Genomic DNA, 15,428 nt, shown 5'->3' on the forward strand with positions numbered 1-15,428 from the left:
TAAAATTATATGGGATTGAGATTGAAAGATTATTGGATTCTGGTGCTGGATATATCTAAAATTTCACAAGAATCCTGAGATCCCAACTGGCCTCTACAAGAAGTCAGGAAAATGGAGGCTGTTACAGGATCTTAGAGCTGTAAATAAAACCATGCTTCGCATGGGAGCAACACAGCCTGGCTTGCCTGCCCCTGTGGCAATTCCTAAACATTGGCATTTAATTGTGATTGACTTATATGGATAATTTATTGGCTGCCAAAGATTAAAAAAAAAACTTGTTTTTGATGTCTTTTCTAAATTACAAGAGGTTCTTAGCCTGGCTAATTTACAAATAGCCCTAGAAAAGGTACAGGTATCTTTTCCCTGTCATTACTTAGGTCATGAATTGTTACGCACAGGCATACATCCACAAAAGATTACTCTGCGTACAGATCAGCTATGCACACTTAATGATTTCCAAACCTTTCTGGGAGATATTCAATGGCTTCGGTCCACTTTGAAGATTCCAACAGGTCAGCTTCGCCCCTTGTCTTAAAGGGCGACCCTGACCCTTTATCTCCCCATGAATTAACAGCTAAAGGGCTTACGGCCCTACAGCGAGTGCAAGAGGCCCTGGAGCAGGCTCACATGCAGTATATAGATCTTTCTTCTCCCTTGTTGTATTTGATATTTTGTTTTTCCCATTCACCTACTGGAGTGTTTTGGCAAACAGGTCCTATTCTATGGGTACATTCCCCAGCTTCTCCAGTGAAAATCATTACTCTTTATCCTCAGATTATATTTAAGGGAATAAAGATCAGTGTTCAAACTTTTGGTAAGGAGCCAGATATTGTAGTGACCCCATACATCCAGTCTCAAATAGCATGATTGCAAGCTAACGATAATGATTGGGCCATACTGACATACTCCATGCAGGGTCGGTTTGATACTCACTACCCCTCCAATGATGTGTGTCAATTTTTTAAACTGCATCCTGTCGTATTTCCCAAGATAGTACAGATGGCTCCTATTCCTCAGGCCCATGTGGTGTTTACTGATGGCACATCACGTGGTTTTGCTGTGGTAGTTTCTGGTAACATAGTGTAAAGAATGAAAGTCCAAGGCACTTCCGCCCAGATGGCGGAAGTACAGGCACTGTTGCTTGCTTTACAGATGTTTTCTGATGAGTGTGTAAATATTTATACTGATAGCCAATATGTGGCACACACAATTACACCTTTGGAGAAAACAGCCTGCATGCCATCCATTTCTCCCATTCATGAATATTTGTTTCAAGTGCAAGGACTCATATGGTCCCGCTCACATAACCTTTATGTGGACCATATTAGAGTTCATACCCAATTGCCTGGACCTCTAAGGGAAGGTAATCAGAGGGCAGATGCCATTACTTGTATGGCTGTCACATTAATTTGTTCTGCCTTGGAAAAGGCTACTCAGTTGCATCAACATTATCATCTTAATGCTGAATCTCTTCATCATCAAACAGGCATAACCTGGGAACAAGCCATCCAGACAGTTAACTCATGTCCTCTTTGTGCTGAATTTTTACCTATTCCTCATTTGAGAGTTAATCCCCGAGGAATTTTACCTAATCATGTGTGGCAGATGGACGTCACACATGTACCTTCCTTTGGAAAATTACAATATGTCCATCTGTCTATCAATACATATTCCTCTCTAAGTTTTGCCTCTGCCCATTAAGGGGAAAGGTTAAGGATGTGAAGAATCATTGTCTTCATGCCTTTGCTTATATGGGAGTGACAAAATTCATAAAGACTGATAATGGTCCTGCCTACAGTAGTACAGGATTTTCAAAATTCTGCCAAGATTTTTCTATTGTTAATAAGACTGGCCTTCCTTATAATCCTCAAGGACAGGCTATAGTAGAACACTGCCGTCGTACCTTAAATCATATATTGCTAAAGTAAAAAGGGGGGAGCTAGGGACTCATTTCTTCTCTCCACATTATATTTAAAATTTCTTATCAGTGGATTCTGCTGGAGTATCCGCTGCAGATAAGCACTGGAGGGCTCCTGTTGCAAATCACCCTCTGGTGCGATGGAAGGATCTTTCTACTGGCACTTGGAGGGGAACCCGATCCGGTGTTGGTGTGGGCCCGGGGTTCTGTTTGTGTCTTTCCTCAGGACAATGAGGTTCCTCTTTGGGTTCCTGAGTGCTGTGTGCGCCCTGTGGCTGCTGCCGAATCCCAGCATGGCAGAGACGTAATTGGGCCTTCATGAAAAACTCTCCTCTTCTGATGCCAATGGGGATTGAGAGCCCAATACAGCCAGCCTTGGCAAGAATTAACATAAGCCTAGGAACTGTAGCCATGCGGTTGGATTCTTCAGAAGGTAATGTATGGTAACTGCTCTTTCAAGTATGTTTGAGAACGTGTCACCCAGACACCTTGGAGATTAAGGATAACTCTGAAGGTCACTGACCTTCTTTTGTTAACAGTAGCATACCAGCTAAGCATTTTCATTTTTTGCAACCCTCTTCAAGCTGGTGTAGTACCTACTTTTCAGGAATGGCTCTGTGCAACATTTATTGGCTTCCTGAAACTCATCTAACCCTTTTTGAAGATACCTTAAAATCTGTGAGCCTGAATGTAGCCATTATGAGACCATTAGTTCTGTTCCTTGTCTTCTGTCTGTCTTTTTTTTTTCTTTATGGTTCTTAGTTGTTCTTTTACAGAGCTGCCAGCTTAAGTCGTGCTGGGATCAAGAAAAATGGGCCTTCGTGGTTTGTGTTTCTTTAGAATATTTTCATTTCTACCAGGCCAGTTATAAGAGGATCAAGCATTTGAGGCCACCTTCAGCTGCATAGACAGTTAGAGGCCACTTTGGGCTACACGAGTTTCTACATTGTGACAGGGCAAGACAGTGCAGAGGTTCCTCCAGCTGGTGTTCTTGTGGAGGCCGTTTCAGATTTAACTAGAACTTGATCTCCCTGATGGAGAATCCCATGGAAAACTACCCAGTTCTATTCAAGGAACCCAAGATCAGGCTGTCCTAGCTAATTTATCTTAGCTTCTGTTGAACTGCCTGCTTATGCAAACCTCCCCCTCTAGCTAACTGCTTATCTGAGCTTCCGTCAAACTGCTTGCTTACTAGAACACCCCCACCCACCCACCCACCCACTGATGAGTGAGATGCCATAATGTGGTTTCTTCCTTAAAAAATCTGGATATTCAGCCAGGCAGTGGTGGCACACACCTTTAATCCCAGCACTCAGGAGGCAGAGGTAGGCAGATCTCTGTGAGTTTGAGGCCAGCCTGGGCTACAGTGCGAGTTCCAGGACAGCCAGGGCTACACAGAGAAAGCTTGTCTTGAAAAAACCTTAAAAAGTAAGAAAGAAAGAAAGAAAGAAAGAAACAAACAAACAAACAAACAAACAAGCAAACAAACCTGGCTATTTAGGGCTACAGCAAGGTCCCCCAAATACTTGTGTATAGTCCAAGCTGGCTGTAACCAAGATTTTCAATTCACTATAAATTGTGTCTGAATGGTCATCTCTGGTGAGCTACCTTTAACAATATCATAAACAAAACAAAACAAAAAGTCAGCCCCTGTCCCTGCTCAGACTCTGCAGTCTCCCCTCGTCTCAGGAGATAATGAAATTCTTACTGAGATCTAGAAGCCCTATTTGATCTGGCACCAAGTTCCCTTTTGCTCTTTTGTTTGGGGAAACAAGATGTTACAGTGCTTCTGAGGCTATCCTGAATTTACTATGTAACCAAGGCTGTCCTTGACTTTCCTGGTGATCCTCCAGACTCAGCTTCAGTGATTAATATGAGCACCACCATATCCAGCTGTTGGCTCCCTCTGTCACCTCCACGTTCCCTCTGATGCACGAGCTACACTGTTCTTCCTCAGACACTAAGCATAGCGCCCCTAGTGTCTTTACACTCACTGGAAGTAGGCAAAGCCTTCTTCTCCTCCTCTTCCCTTCACTTTCTGTGGGTCTTAGTTGAAGCACAAAGGCCTTGCTCTACTATACCTTGCTAGGGATATAGCTCAATGTTTGCAGAACACTTGCCCAAAATACCAACGCAGTCCACTGCACTCACAGAGCCTTTTATTCTGTTGTGATTTGGTGAACTTCCTTATCCTGGCCATGCAAGTGTTTTTGTTTATTGTCTGTCCACATTTTTCTATAACAATGTGAACTCTGTGAGGAGTTCTACTTCATTTAAATCTGTACCCACAGTACCTAGAATGGTACTCAGCATGTGCCAAGTTCTCAGTAACTATGACTTAAATGTGTGGTCTTAGGATGTTCCTTCCTTGGTAAGTTTTCAGCAAGTCAAATAACTCTTCTAAAGTTTTCTCAGAATGGAAGGCATTCTAAGAATATCTTATTTGGAAACTTTCAGTGCTAAAACTGAGCAAACTGTGTTTTGGTCCCACAAACATATCTGTCATCTTACCTCTAAACCAAGATTTCCTCATCTATAAAAAAACAAAACAAAACAAAAAAACAAGGAAAACCAGGTGTGGTGCCTTGTACCTGTCATTACAGTATTTGGGAGGTAAAGGCAGGAGGATCAGAAATTCAAGGTCATGCTAACTACTTAGCAAGTTTGAGGTAGCCTGGACTAAATGAGACCTTGTTGCAAAGGAGAAAGCAAAACAACACACACACACACACAGAGCCAACAAACAATCCCCAAAACAAAACAAAAGCCACCAAAAGCTGAGGATCTAGCTCAGTGGTAGAGTATTTAGTACTACTGTATGGCTCTTTATCTGATCCCTACACTACAAGAATAAACAAATAAATATAAGAAAGAAAAGAAAAAGAACAAAGTGTCTTCCTCACAGAGTTGGGTGGTAATTAAAGGAAAAACATACGTATAAACTAATACATGTCAGGTTCTGTCAGAGTGAATTGTAGGTGTGTTATTGGCAGCCTGTATTCCCTCCTGACTGCAGATCCACACCTATGCCCATCATCTAGTCCAGACAGTCAAGCCATTGTTTTGTTTTGGTCATTTAAAGAGAAGATTTTTATTTGAGTGTATGTGTGTATGTGCTACAATACCCGAAGAGGCCAGAAGAGAGCACGATCTCTCTTGGAGCTGGAGCTACAGGCATTAGAAGCTGCCCAACATTGCTGCTGCAAACCAAATGTAGGTCCTTTGAAAGAACTGCTGAGATACTGGAACAGGGTCCAAGAATGGAGTCCTGAGTTTTCTGAGTGCTTGTGAGAAAACTCCAAGAAACCAAGACAAGAGTCTCATGACTTCAGTTTCTTCCGAAACACTGAACCGTTCTTGGATTATGCTTTCGTACCCCTCCCAGGTGAAGCTGATAGGTGTTGACTTCAGATTATGTGTTACAACTGGCTACTGTTATTTGCCTCTATGGAAAAACATGTTTTGCTATGTTTGACTTTGCCCATCATGGGTGACTTGTCCTTGCGATTGTACACTCCTGTGGCTCTTCTTAACCCTCAGGGTAAAATTGTCTGATGCTCTGAATAAAGTTGGCAGGAGACTTTAGTCCAGCTCATTTTTAGGCTCCACTCTTCCAGCTCTCACCACCTATAGAACAGTAAATACTGAGACATCACTCCAGCCCCAGTTTTGGTCATTTTGATACAGCTGTTTGGCTATATCAAAGTATGTTGCGACTTTTGACAAATCTTATTTGTCACAGATACATTTGTATTAGGCTTCCTAATATATCATTAACTGGCCCAGCACAGGCCTTTAATCCCAGCACTCAGGAGGCAGAGGCAGGCAGATCTCTCTAAGTTCAAAGCCAGCCTGGTCTACAAAGCAGATGCCAAAACAGCCAGGACTGTTACACAGAGAAACTTTGTCTTGAAAAATCACACACACACACACACACACACACACACACACACACACACACACACACACACATCATATAAATTTTTATTTATAAAGTACTCTAGAAAGCACAATCTCACTGCTAAAGTTGAGAACTGGATTTGGGGTTGATATCCAGCTGGTGGACAAAATATTAATGATCATAGAACATTTACCAGATTTCTTACCCTGGAAGAGGCTGCTGAGCTGTGAGGAACAAGCAGACTCCATAACAGGCTGCTCAGTCTTCTCTCAGAGATCAGGCCTCAATTTCAGTTTCCTGAGACCAAGAAAGCAGTTTTTGGGAGGGCCATGAACAACAGACAATCACTGATGCCCCTGTCAGTAGGGACAGGCAGATAGGACGCACCAAGCCTGGGCTCCTGAGCCAACCTCCACAGTCAGTACAAGCTAGGTCAGCCAGACTCCACAGCAGCTCAAGGACAAAGCCTGGGACTTGTCCAAGCCTGCCCCCAAATGGATAACTGTACCCCTGGCCAACTCCAGCCAATTAAATCTTACTAACATGATTGCCATTCACATAAATTAATCCTGAGTCTGTTCCTATGTAGTTTGTAGACCCCCAAGACCCAGCCTTGCTTTACCCCCTATAAAAACCCTACCCCATCACTACTCTGGGTCTCCTCTGCTCTGCTGCTGCATCAGACAGATGGAGAGGCCCGAGTTAACTCACAATAAAAAGACTCTTTGCTTTTGCATTGGATTTGGTCTCTTGGTGGTCTTTGAGGGTCCAGATTCTGGGCACAACAGAGCAACCAAGCAAAACCTGGAATCTCATTTCAAACTTGAATGATTACCATCTTGATGTCTCAGATTTGTCCCTTAAATTAAATATACTGTGGACAAACAGACATTACAGCACACCCCTGTAATCCTCACATGAGGGAGGAGAAGATAGAAAAATCAGAAGTTTATTTTGGCTACTTAGTGAGTTCAAGGCCGGCCTGGACTACTTTAGGATCCTGCTCTAAAACAGAAATAAAAGGATAGAAATACTGTGGGAGGAGAGGAAAGTCTGACTCACAATGAGACCCATTTGTTTTCGGCTCCAGATCAACATAAGAAATCTTCCATGACCTTCCCAGGCTTCCCTTCTGTTGACTCAATAACAGATATATTGAAATACCATCCTTTATCTTGATGTTTTGGAGGACAGACTAGATATTCCTTTAGAGGATCAGCTAATTACAAATGACTTAAAGATTATCTTTGGAGCTGGAGAGATGACCCAGCAGTTAAAAACATTCGCAGGTCTTCCAGAGGAACCAAGTTTGATTCCCAGCACTTTACAGGGGGTAATTCACAGCCACCTGTAACTCAAGCTCTAGGGGGTCTGACCACCTCTTCTGGTCTCTCTTTGAGCACCCCAACACACAGGATATGCACACTTACAAGCAAATACACATGCATAAATAAAATAGTTCAAAAGACTATCTTTTTCTTACTGTAAAAGTAATACAAAATTGTATTTTTTTTTTATCCAAAAACAGGACTGGAGACCTATCTCAGTGAGTGTTCTTCCTTCATAGGCATTGTTAGGGACCAAGATTTCAGGAACCAAACATGAACCATGGAAAGTACTAGCTAAGCCAGAGAACAAGTCATAAGCCCACCACCCTCCCCCAGAGCAGTAACACCTGTTTACTAACTGGAGGCCCCCAAAGAGAAGAGCATTCCATGGTCAGGTAGCCTAGCAACAGAACAAATGGCCCCTGACCAGTCACCTTAGCAGACTTCTTGCAGTTGCACGACCTGCACGTCTCCCACATTCTGCACGCCTTCCACGTCCCTTCCCCTTCCCTCCTTCCTCCCCCTTCCCCTCTTATGCTATATAAGCCATGCGGAGGAAAATAAAGTTTGGCGGCTTGATCAGAATACTGTCTTGCTGTCAGTCTCTTGTGTCCCCTGCTCTTTCATTCGCTCCCACAGGTGGGTCGTCCCTGTTGAAACCCCGCTGGCTGGGGCATCCATAAGGCCCGGGTTTGAGCCTCTGCATTCCAAACTAGGAAACATCTGATGAGTAGGAGTGCAGTGAGCAAGGCCCGAGGCATCTGATCTGTGCATTACTGGGGACTGAGAGACAAGGTGGATCCTTTAAGGGCCCGAGTTAGGTTCAGATTTATTGCTGACACCAAATAAGAGCACACATCTGGTTTCAGGAAGTCCAAAAAGATTTTGCTTTGCCCTAAACAGGGCGTCTATATCCACTCCAACAGCTCAGGGAGCACCCTCGGAGAGAGGAGGAAAGAATAGAGCTGGAGGGTGAGGAGGAGTGCCGCAAAACACTGTCTTCTGGTCATGACGTGCCCATTGCATTCATGACCTCACTGAAGCTGTGGTCACCTGCACCAACCAGATCAAGCCAACAAGCTTAGTCAACATTCCAGCAGGTATCACTCACAGGGCTCAGTAAGTTAAAAAAAAAAAAAAAAAAAGCCCTGATATATGGGAGGGTGATGTATTGGGGGAGTATCTTGAGTCAGTAGGAGGAGATGGTTATGATCAAGATACATTGTATACATGTATAAAATTACCAAAGACTAATAAAAAAACATTATTAAAAACAAGGAACTCATTACCATTCCACTGTCATTTTTAAATCAAACCCTTAATCACCAAGGCTTTAATCCTATTTTTACATTTCATCAGAAGCCCCCCAAAATGAAATGTTTGGGAGTCTCTTGACCTAGGAAGACCCTAGGGGCATCAAAACACTGCCTTTCAGAAGTCTCTGACTCAGAATTGCCTCTGTCACAAACAAAGTGGTTAGGATTGCAAAACATGAGCTGGAAATCCCCGCTGTTAGCCTGGTTCTGTGGCTAGTCCTCCAAGGATGTTCCGTGATGACTCAAGGAGTCACCAATCCCAGGAACCTGCAACACTCTGCATGCCACGAAACCACACCACTTCTCCCAGCAGAGGCAGGAAGCTGCCTGGCGCCAGAGTGCATAGCAGCAGCCTCCCAGAGTTTAGTATAGGTCCTGGTCCCAGTGAGACGTCACTCAATACCCTTCTGACATAACCTGGGAATTTCTACATAGGGGCTGTCATCTGGCTACAGCAGAGTGTGTGTCTGTAATCTCCAAGTTCTTATGGAGAGATGGAAGACGCAGATAGGAGAATCCACCCGAGCTGGAGGACCAGCTACTCTGGCATATACAGTGGTGATGAGACCTTGCCTGGCCTCTGACCTTAACATGTGTGCCCTGGAAGCAGGTGTACAATTGCATTCCCACACAATGATGGAGGAGAGAGAGAGAGAGAGAGAGAGAGAGAGAGAGAGAGAGAGAGAGAGAGAGAGAGAGAGAAGGAAAACAGAGTAAGTAGTATACCTGGAATAAAATAGGTGCTGTTGGAAGGTTTACAGTATTTTCACAAAACAAATTATTTTGGTTTTGTTTGTTTGTTTTTTGATTTTGTTGTTTTGGGTTTTTGTTTGGTTTGGTTTGGTTTTTCAAGACAGAGTTTCTCCTTGTAGTTTTGGTGCCTGTCCTAGACCTTGCTCTGTAGACCAGGGTGGCCTCGAACTCACAGAGATCTGCCTGGCTCTGTGTCCCTAGTGCTGGGATCAAAGGCGTGTGCCACCACCGCCTGGCCACAAAACAAGTTTTAAGCAAAACTTTGATGGGAACAGAAGTCTAATCAAGATATGCAAATAATACGAAGAATGGAAATATCACTCTTTGCCAATCACTTGGAGTAATATATTTAGGAACGATTCATCAATGAATTCTTAGAACCACTGGGTAGAAGACACTGTCGTGCTCTCAAGGTCAGTTCATCACTGCAAGGGAAAGATGTCCTTTGACACGAGAGAGATCTTGAGGGTAGTGAATGTCACCTGCAGTCTGCTCACCAAGAACCAGCCATACAAGTCTATACTAAGGGACACTCTGCAATAGACCTTAAAAAAAAATCAATGTCTGTAGTTTTGAGAATGCCAATTGGTAGAGGTGCTTTATGAGTGGGCTTGCAGAAGGTATGGAAACCGTTGAGGGTCTGTTGGGAAGGTGTGTTAGTTTTATGTCAGCTTGACGCAACTAGAGTCATTTGGAAGGAGAAACTTCAAATGACAAAAAAAAAAAAAAAAAAAAAAAAAAAATGCCTCTACTGGATTGGCCTGTGAGCATGTGGTGGGAGGCATTTTCTTGATCAATAATCAATGTGGAAGGTCCCAGCTCATTGTTGGCTAGTGTCACCCCAGGGCAGGCGATCCTGGGGTGTGTGACAAAGCAGGCTGAGTGAACAAGCCAGAAAGCAGCGTTTTTCTGTGGCTTTTTCAGTTCCTGCCTCAAGTTCCTTTGATGGTGGACTATGATGTGGAAGTGTCCACCAGATAAACACTTTCTTTCCCAAGTTGCTTTTGGTCGTGGTGTTTATCACAGTTTTTGAGGTTTCAAAGCAAAGAAACCACCCCTTCAACAAAAATCAAAAAGCCTAAAGTGGCAGTGCCCACTTGTAAATCCAACACTTAGGAGGCACAGGAGGATCAGAAGCCCAAGGCTATGCTTAGGAGCATAGCATGTTCAAGGAGACCTGGGCTGTGTGAAAACCGACTACAAACCAAAACCTCAAAAGGCCTGCTGTGACATCCAAACACTAATCTCAGCCTTGAAAGGAGGGAGGACCAGGAGTTCAAGACCAACCTCACCTACATTAACAAGTTTCAGGCTCACCTGTCCTAAATGAAAGCCTTCCTCAACCAAACAGGCCAGAAGACGCCGTGGACAACTCCCACGCTAATGTCTGTGCCTGTCTCTGTCATCATATGACTTTCCTCAAAATAAATAATTCTGAAGTCACTGAATTCCTTCCTTTGGTATTGCCTGTCTTCCATGGTTAGGACTTGACCTCTGAAGGGGCAAGGAAAGCTCCCATCTTTAGTCAGAGAACCCTCCATATAAGAGACTTCAGCCTTTACACAAGGCTTGTGTAGGAAGGTTCATTCCCACACACTTTCTCATCTTAATATATGCAAACTCACCCAACAAAATATTACTTTATTCTTAAAATGTTTCCAAATCTCATTGTCATTACACAGGCTCAGATTTAAAAATATATATATAGTTTTACTTTGGGAAATGAAAATCAGGTTGAAATACTTAGATTATAAAGCATTCAATATTGGTCTGAATGTAAAAGATTAGAGTGACATTTAGAAAATGATTCTTTTAAAAATGAAGAATGGATATAGAAAATATAATACATATAATATACATTTGAATTTTTTAGTAATAAAGAAGAATAAAATTATATATCATTTTCAGAAAATGCCTGCAAGTAGAGATGAGCATATTAAACAAACTAAGTCAACCTCAGACAGCTAACCTACTTTCCTTCATTTATAGTACCTAAGTTTTCGGTAGATATTAAAAATCATGTATATAGTTGTGACATGAAGTAGAGAAAACACTGTCTAGGGGACAAAGGGACTAAGGCAGGGACGGGGAAGATGGAATGGGAGGAGTTTGTTCAAAGTATATATTATTGTATGAAGTGATTCTTATGTGATCCAGTACTATGTACAATGAATGTACATCAATGCAAATTAACCAATTAAGTTTAAAATAAAGTCTATATGAATAAAACACCAAAATCAAATTAAAATGGAAAAAAGTCTTCCTTACTGCATCCAGGGTCTGTGTTGATGTCCGTGGTTCCTGTTGCCATTGAGGGTCATGTTGGTTCCAGGGGTCTGGGCCTCCACCTGGGGCCATGTTGCTATCCAGGGGCCACAATGTCACTGGGGCTCTGCCCATCTGGGTGGCCTTTGCTGTCACCTGGGACCATGGTAACATCCAGACCCAGGTTGCTACCAAGGACCATGTCTGGGTCAATGGTCGTACTGCAGCTAGGGTCTGTGTAGAAGCCCATGGCCCATGTTGCTACCAAAGGCCACATGGAAGCCCAGGGTCTGGGCCACAACCTGTGGCCTTGTTGATGTCTGGGGGCCATGCTGCGGCCACAGCCATTCCGATCTGAGTGGCTGGTGCTTCCATTTGGAGCCAGGATGCTGACTAGGCCGAGCTGCTGCCTAGGGCCCATGTGTGGGTCCGTGGTTCAGCTGCAACTCGGGTTCGTGTTGAAGTCTGTGGCCAGGCACCCACTAGAGCCCACACAGAGGCCCGTGGTCTGGGCTGCAACCTGTGGCCTTGTTGGAGTCTGGGAGCCAGGCTGTAGCTGCTGCCATACAGATCTGTGTGGCCTGGGCTGGACCAGCAGTCAGGGTCTGGGCAGACATATGTGGCTCCTATTGCCACCAAGGGCCATGTGGTTGCCCAGGGTCAGGTCAACCACCTAAGTCTATGTTGGTGTCCAAGGGCCATGATACAGTCAGGGCTATGTAGATCTGAGTGGCCTGCACTGCTACCAAATGCCATGGTAATGTTTGGGCCAGAACTGCAGCTGAAGGTCTGTATTGATACCCGAGGTTCCTGTTACCATTGAAGGCCATGCAGACACCCAAGGTCTGGAGCCAGGTTGGTGGCTAAGGGCCACATGGCTGCTAAGGGCCATGCTGATCTAAGTGACATACATTGTCACCTGGGACAATGGTGACATTCAGACCTGACTGCTGCCAAGGACCATGTCTGGGTAGTTGGTGTAGTTGCCTAAGTCCTACTGTAGTTGGTGTCTGTGCCAAAGTCCAAGTGCCATATTGCCACCAAAGGTCACACATAAGCCTGGGGTTGGGGCCACAATCTGAGGCCTTGGTGGTGTCCAGGGTCCATGTTGCCACCAGAGCCATCCTAATCTGAGTGCCAGGGCTTCTACTGATGCCAGGATGTCATTCAGGCCCAAGCTGCTGCCGAGGGCAATGTCTGGGTCCATGGTCCAGCTTCAGCTGGGGTCTGTGTTAATGTCAGTGGCCTGTGTCACCTCAGGGGGGCATAGGAACCATGTGTGATGAAATTAGAGGGCCATTCTGTCCTTTGCTGGCTCAGGGAAAGCTGGCGCTGCCTCTCACTGGACACTGCAGCAAGAGAGCTGGCAAGGGAGCTCTGACCCTGATGGCATGGACATAGGGGAGCTGGCTCTGCCCCCTTGCTTGAAGTGGGTGGCCCCAGTGGCCTGGAATGACCAGCTCAGCTACCACTGAGGCCTACAGCTGGGCCTTGGGTTGGCCTACCCTAACATCTACCTCATCTAGGACCTGCTGGAGCTCATGAAGGGATGGGTCCTGTGGAGCAATACCTGCAGGATCTCCATGACTGGGGGGTAGCCATAGGATGTCCTAGAGGACGGCAGTGAGGGCCCAGTTATGATGTTGTACCAGATGAGACCTTGAACCAGACCAGTGACTCACTGCAATGAACATTTTGCTCATAAAGATGATTAGACTAAAGGGTATACTATGTGACACACCTCTCCCAATGCCACCAGGACCAATGAGAGGTGTTGGAGAGGCAGGAAAGACAGAGAAATGAAGAGGTTTTTTGTTTGTTTGTTTGGTTGGTTGGTTGGTTTGTTCTTGTTTTTGTTTGTGTTTGTTTGGTTGCTTTATTTTATTTTGTTTTGTTGATTTTTTTAAAATTTTCTTTTGGGAGCATGCTGCAGGGGTGAGGGGAGGACATGGGGGAACCAGGAGGTGAGTAGAATTAGGGGGGTGCATAATGTGAAATTCCCAAAGAATCAATAAAGAAATTATCTTAAGTAATAAAAAAAGGGGAAAAGTCAATATATGAAATAAAAACGAAGCAAAGGTCAAATGGAGAAATTTCATGGACTGGTTGTTCTATTGTAATGTTACCTTTCTTTAATGTAAAAGTTGAATTGCAGTTACTTAAAATAGCACCTTATTGGTTGGGGGGCTTGCTCAGTGGGTTTGACGTTCAGCATCCAACCGTAAGGACCTGAGTTTGTATCTTCAGCACCCATGTAAAAAGTCAGGCATGGTACATGTGTATAATCAACCCTAGTACCAGAGGGGTGGAGAATCCTAAGGGTTCTCAGACCTCTCCATCTAGTTGAAGTGGTAAGCTCCAGGTTTAGGTGAGAAACCATGTCTCAAATAAATAAACAAACAAATAAACAAACAAACAAACAAACAAACAAATAAATAAATAAATAATACATACATACATACATACATACATACATACATACATACATACATAAGATGGAAATCAATAAAGAAAGACACCCAATGTCAATCTCTGGCCTCTATAAATGCATACATTTGCACACATGCCCCTGAACACATGTGCACACACAAACACACACCACAAACACATCCACAATAAAGTAATATATTATGTTGCTTGGATTCTAACAGCTCCCTCGGGGAAGGGGAGGGAGTGAGAAGGCATGGCATCAATGGTACAGATACTGGGAGTCCATTGAAAGCAAATAACAAACTCATTTATTCAATAACAGGGTAGACCTTACACAACCTCCTCCCAGCGCCCAGTCTGTGTGGTTGTCCCTCATTGGCTGGGCACGATCAGGAACTCTGATATTGACTAGGAACTCTGACAGCTCCTGTTGCTAGGCCCTCAGGCAGACTCCAGGTTGGCTCTTAAGGAGTATGTTATGTGCATGCCTTGGCTATTGGTCTGAGCCAATTTCCTTGACCCTATGGGCCTGCCCTACTACATTATTAGAAGTATTTAGGGCATTGTCCTAGTTTGGTTTCCATTGCTGGGATAAACGTCATGACCAAAAGCAATTGAAGAAGGAAAGGGTTTATTTCATCTTCCAGTTTACAGTCCATGACCAAAGGAAGCCAAGACAGGAAATAAAGGCAAGGGCTTGAAGTAGAAGTGGCAGAGAGGCACTGCTTCCTGGCTTGCTCCTAGGCTCACATTCAGCTACATTTCTTGTACATGCCAAACCCACCTGCCTAGGAATGGTGTCACACACAATGGGTTGTGCATTCCTCCATCAGCTAGCAGTCAAGACAAATGCCCCACAGACGAGCCTACAGGCCAATCTGATAGAAGAGGTATTTCAGTTGAGGTTACCTTCCCTAAGCATGCCACTCTGACAACCAAGACAAGCCATCACAGATATCTAGGGTGTTTAGGACAATACATAATAATACCTTTCATTTATTATCAAATGGTTAAAGGAAGCAGTGAAGGATGGAGCAGGAAATGTAAAATAGAAGCAGTTAGAGGACCTATGTAAAGGATATGAAGTGTGCCTTGTACTCTCCATTTTTCTGTAGGTTGAAAATTTTCAAAATGAAAGACCGAGGACAAAAATAAAGGCTGAAACAGGAAAATGAAGTAGAGTTCAGCCCCCGCCCCCGCCCCCGCCCCCCCCCCCGCCCCATGCATCCCTATTGGCTTTGGAACCACTTTGAGAGGCTCACCCTGGTTCAACCGCAAGTACCAAAGGATGCCTGCACCTCTCCAATCTCGCACCTCAAGCATCCTGGCAAGTGCCTAGAAAATATATTTCAAAGGGTGCAGAGAAAAACATCCTGATGCCCAGGGAGCAAGGGCCAAGTCAGCTGTGGGGACAGATGCATGAGAATGGTGGTCCTCAGTGCCACCATGAGGACTTTGGGCTGCTGGATAGACGGACTGGAAATGCATCCCACTGTCCTTCTGGCCTCTTCTGCTTT

The sequence above is a fragment of the Onychomys torridus genome, chromosome 8 (genome assembly GCF_903995425.1).
Source record: "Onychomys torridus chromosome 8, mOncTor1.1, whole genome shotgun sequence".
NCBI lineage: Eukaryota > Metazoa > Chordata > Mammalia > Rodentia > Cricetidae > Onychomys > Onychomys torridus.